We start from the raw sequence: 6,000 nt of genomic DNA, 5'->3' as shown, positions 1-6,000 counted from the left end.
AGTGATCAACTTCTTTTGTACAGTGTAAATATAACTTTTGTAAAACGAAAAATGTTTCTACCATTTTATACTGATCAAAGTTTGAAGTTTTTTCTTTTGAAAAGAATCAATTTAAAAAAAAAAATTATATAGATATGATCATTTTTTTTCCTATTCATCTAATTCTTACACCAATTTTCTCATTAACCAAAATAAAACAAAATTTTAAGTTAAAACATAAAATCTCTAAAAATCTTACAAATTTTCAAAATAAAAATCTCCCCTTAAAAATGATAAATAGCCAAATAAATACACACTCTACTACTAATTAATTTACAATTTTGTGAAAACATTTAAATTTTGAGATCCTTTAGTGCTTCCATGCATTATTCTTTTTCTCTTTGGTTGTAGTCTATATACCATAACTAAAGTTGACAACTTTATTTATTTATTAATTAATTATTTTTAGATAAATAAATGTCATACAGTTAATAAAAAGAGAGATTAAGAGAATATTAAGAAGAGATGGGAGAAAAAATAGGAGAAATAGAGAAATAAAAGGACATTAATAGTTTCTATTCGTATACTAACAGTAAGAATATTTTTTACTTTTTTTTTTAAATGGTATTTTTGAAACTTTTAAATGCTCAAGGGGTACTTTTGACACAAAATACTAATGGATTCCATTCAAAACAAATGACAATGATATTTTTTTAACTCTTTTTGGAAGTTTGAAGATATTCTTTTAAACTTTTGAAAGTTTAAGAGTATTTTTATGATACATAGTACAAAAGTTTAGGGGTATTTTGTATAATTTAACCTAACTTAATGATGGAGACATTGTAGCATATAAATATATTGGATTCCTAATTAATTTATTGATCAACCTATGCAAGAAATATCATTAAATTTTAACACTAATTTTTATAATATGGATTAAATTGTTAAAATTTCAAAGTATAAGGACTATATTGTTATATTGTAAAACTAGAATTAAATGGTTAGAAAATAAAAAATTCAAGGACTAAATCATTCTAAAGAAATTTAGGAATTGAAACGTAATTTCTTAAAGTTTAGGGATTTATTAGATAGTTATTAATTATATTACAAAATTTTAAAGTGAAATCCAATTTAATCATATTATCCAAGGGAAAAAAAAACCCTCTCCACCCAGAATGATTTTCATGTATATACTTTTTCATTATACACTTTTTACACTTTTTAAACTCATTGAAAGTCATTTAACTATTGCCATCAAACTCCCACTCATCACAATGAATAATATTTTTCAAATTTGGGGGTTGAAAAGATGTTGTTGCTAGAGGAGGAAATGTGGGTGAGAGAAAGAGAAGAGGTAGACAAAGAGAAATCTAATTTTGTCACTACTCTTTATATAACTGTATTAATAATATTATATCTACCACTCTTAAATAAGTTGTCAAAAGATCCTCATATTAAATAAAAACATGTATCATTCTTCTAATCTGACTATATTATAAGCAGCCCAAGTCTAAATTTGATATTGGTTTCTTGGAAAATCTAGTTGGATATTTATTTAGCTCCTATTTTGTAACTATTTTATTTATTTTTTTTTTATTTTAAAAATTAAGTCTATATTCTCTCCATTTCTTACAATGATTTGCATATTTCTTATGTACAATGGTTGAAATTTTAGCCAAATTTCAAAAACAAAAACAAGTTTTTAAAAGCTATTTTTTTTAGTTTTCCAATTTTGGCTTGATTTTTTTTAAATAATTGGTAAAAATTAGATAACAAAGAAATAAATTTGGACTTAGAAGTAGCTTCTATGGGCTTAATTTTCCAAAACAAAAATTAAAAAAATCAAATGGTTATGGACCTTAGTTTTTGGTTTTTTATAGATTGTTATTTTCTCACAATTTCTTTACCTTGATTCACTAAGTAAATAAATAATCAATGTTTTATTGGCTTTGAAATAAAACCTCATGAAGCCCTAATGAACATTCAATCTAAAATAAAAATTGGGATCCGATTCAATAATGGTGAATCCAAAGTTGGCATATTGAGGATCTCGCACTATAAAATTAAGAGAACTCACAATCTTAAGATAGACTAAGTGGTTATTCTATTTTTGATAATGAAGAACTTGTTATTCATCACATGATTGCATTGAACAAGAGGGCAGTAGATTATAGAAAAGAAAGAATGCAACCAATTTCATTCTTTTAACTAACTGAGGAAGAATTTGCAAATTGATAAAACCCGACGGACGAATTTTTCTTGGAGCTTTTTTGGAGAGAGATACTATTTCACCAATTGAGTCATAGGTATCTAACATATTCATACCTAATGATTTTCCACAAATATAAAATTTATGAAGATTCACTCGTTCTTTGTTATTCTGTACAAAAGCAGATCTATTCACTCTATCAATAACCGAGCCGGATCTGGTGTATCATAAGGGATTTGCCTTTTCTATTGATTCCTATGGATCTCCTCTTACTACCAATTGGTTTCGAGATTAAATCCATGTTATCTAATATTTTTTTAAGTTTTAAAAACCCACTTGGATTTGAAAACAACCTCTAAAAAGTCGATAATAAAACAGGAAGAGAAAAGAGAAAAGTACATCTGACCTTTACGTGATACCTATAGTGAATTTATTTGAAGAGGAGAAGAACACATGATCTGCAAAAGAAAAAACCTACAACCGGTGTGGTACTTGTCACACACATCGATTAGATGCTTAAGTAAGAGAGTGAAAGAATGTGGAAGCTAGAGAGTTTGAGAGCAGGATTCAAGCTATCTTATATGAAGTTATAATGAAGTATTTATAGAGAAAATTGATACTTAGATACTTAGATAATCGACTGGAGCAAGGGGTGTGCTCGATTTCGTGTTTGGCTAGGGTCGGCTTCGACCTTGGCTGAGGTCAAGTATATTTCTTAGGGTATCTTGGACATAAAATGTTACTTTGTGTCAAGACATGTATAAAAAATGTCTTGCTAGGCGTTTGGTAAGGGTTGACCTCGGTCTACCATGGTCAAGACTGCTGGCTTTGCTTGACCCATTTCGATCTTTAATTAATACTTTCGATCTGTATCATGCTTCTTCGATCCAAGATGATAATAATGCTAAAGGGTGGGAAAAATAGCAGGAAGTATAAATAGTTTTCAAACGTTTAATTTGATTTCTAAAGAAAAAAAGAAAAAAGGTAAAATCGTTATCAATTAAAGTAGGAGTATTAAATAACAATCAGTATGAAAAACAAACCTAAAGAGGAAAAAAGGGAAACGTAAAAAGTAGGAATAATAAATAAACGTGTTTGCATGTATTATTTTTTAGTTAGATTATTTGTATATTGAAAATTAGAAACCACAAGAAAAAAGAAAGATATGTCATTCTCTACTTTAACTTTTCCTTTGGTGTCAAAAAATTACATGGCCAACAAAAACATCACCAATCATCAATTAAAAAAGAAAAAGAAAAAAAAAAAGGGACATCCATGCAATTGACGTAATGTAACAGCACCAAACTTAGCTATCTCCAATTTGTATTTACTTAAAATTAAAATTTTAAAAAATAACTTCCTATTTTATGTTAAAATGGTTATCTTTTAAAATTTTAGATATTATTTCTCCTAAATTTGAATTTAACTCAATTTATTAAGAAATAAACGATTGCTTAAGAGATCAAAAGATTTAAATCTTCATTTTTATATATTAAGAGACAAATTATTTATTGATATTTTAATTTTTTTATTAGATGAGAAGGGTAACAAAACAATATTGATCATAATATATAGCTTTGTGAGAATAACATTTTTTTTTTTTTTGAGGGTCGGTGATATAACTAATTTTTTTTAGAACTTTGAACCTAGATAGACACAAACTAGGTAAATGCTATACATTACAAAAAGTTTATTTTTGCAGCTAGTTAGGTTTAAAATAAGGAAAATTTACAAAAATGGTACTTTTGAATTTTTTTTCTTTGGTTTTAAACAATATTTCTATTCACAATTTCATTTCTACTCCAAATTCTAATGATAATTTTTGAAACGTTTATAAAGAGGTTAAAGAGTAATAATACAATAGAAAAATTATCTTTTTAATCCTCCTAATTTTGGAAAATATGTATATTTGGTTCCTATAGGGTGTTTGGATCCTCAACTTCAAGTGAATGGAGTGAGCTATTATAGCTCACCTATGAAGCACAAATACTTCATATGAGGCAAAGAATCAGTATCAGACACGTATCAAATACCGATACTTCCAGATACTTCCCAAATACGTATCTGACACCTAATTTGACGTATCTATACTTTTAGATATTTCCCAGATACGTATCTGACACACGATTTGACGTATCTATTTCTATGCGTACTTTTTTTTAAGAAAAAAGACAAGTAACTCATCTAATCTTTTCCAATCTAAATTTAGACAACCTATTTAAAAAGCTCACTGTCCTAAAGAAAATAAAATAAATAAATAACAGACCAAACCCTAATCTAGAATCATCCATTCTTCACCTTCACATTTGGGTCCCTATAAAGTCTACCAAAATATAAACCATTTAGATATCTTCAATAATAAGTTCTTCGTTTATCTTCACACTTCTCCCTTTAATCTTCTTCTTCTTCTTCTTTGCAATATGAGTCACTTTTCTATTGCATTTTATTAACTATTGTACTTCACCATCTTAGATGTTGCTTTTTTTGTATTGTATTTCAATGTTTGGATTCTATTTTATGCTATTGTTATTAACTTGTATGTTAAATTTATCTATATCCTATATTTTTTTAAAGAAAAAAATGTATCTTCAACGTATCAGTATCCTTAGTTTTTTAGAAATATATATATTAAAAAATATATAAAAAAATGACGCATTCTTAGACGTATTTGTATCTTAGTTTTTTAGAAATTGACGAATCACCGTATCTGATTGTATCCATATCGTGTAGCCGTATCTGTGTCTGTGCTTAGTAGCTCATTCCATGTTTAGGTGTCTAATTATTATAGGCAGTGTTAACAACTATTATAACCTACAATTAATTAACTATAGTATTATTATTTTACATTTTTCTTTATTACAATATTTACTATTTTTTATTCATTATCTCTTTCCCTATTTGTTACTATGTTTACTATTTTTCACCAATATTAAAATAGTTGACACTCTAAAAAAAACTATTATAACTCATATTAAAATAGTTTGCACCTCAGACTATTATAACCTACTGATTATAATAACTAACTTAGCATCTCAAACACCCCCTAAGTTTTCAAAGTATATCTTTTTAGTCACCAATTTTTTAAAAATATTTTTAAAAGGTTCCTGCAGTAATTTCTTTTTATTAATTTGAAAGAAGATTCTTCTCACTAAATTTTTAAACATTTTTTTTAAATTCAAAAAATGTGTCATATAATTATTTAAGATAATTAGAAAAATATTTCAGGACCTTTTGAACTTATTCTAAAAACTTCGGAGACTAAAAGTGTATGCTTTAAAATCTGAAACCATGTTTATCAAATTGTACTCAAAATTGGTATAATCGTAATGAAATTTCATTGATGTAATAGGTCACAATCACAAACGTAATTGATTTTTTTTATTACGTTTACTTAGGTATTTTGCGAGTGGACAGGCGTGGGCGTGCAACCTGTGGCGACAATTGGCCGGCAGTGCAGCAGTCAGGAGGTCGGTTGTCTGGCTTCTGGGTTAGAGAAAAAAGAAAATAGGGGAAGAGTGAGGGGGTAGGATTTTAAGGAAGCATAAGGGAAAAAAATATTTATGCCCATACTTCTTACGTGGGCAGAAAATAAAACAACTGTTGCCAGAAACCCAATTTCATGATTTTATCTAAGACCACACAAGTTTTTTCCTACACATATATTTTTGTTTGCATAAATGATGTTATGCCTACACGTTGACAATTCGTCGGCAATTAGCTCTGTCGACATTTTTTGTTGCATTGGCAAAAAAAACTATCGGCAGAGACTAAAATTCTTGTAGTGGACTGAGGCTATTTACTTTGCATTATTT

The sequence above is a fragment of the Benincasa hispida genome, chromosome 10 (genome assembly GCF_027475165.1).
Source record: "Benincasa hispida cultivar pf3 chromosome 10, pf3_genome.v1.1, whole genome shotgun sequence".
Classification (NCBI taxonomy): domain Eukaryota; kingdom Viridiplantae; phylum Streptophyta; class Magnoliopsida; order Cucurbitales; family Cucurbitaceae; genus Benincasa; species Benincasa hispida.
This window is presented reverse-complemented; position numbering follows the sequence as displayed.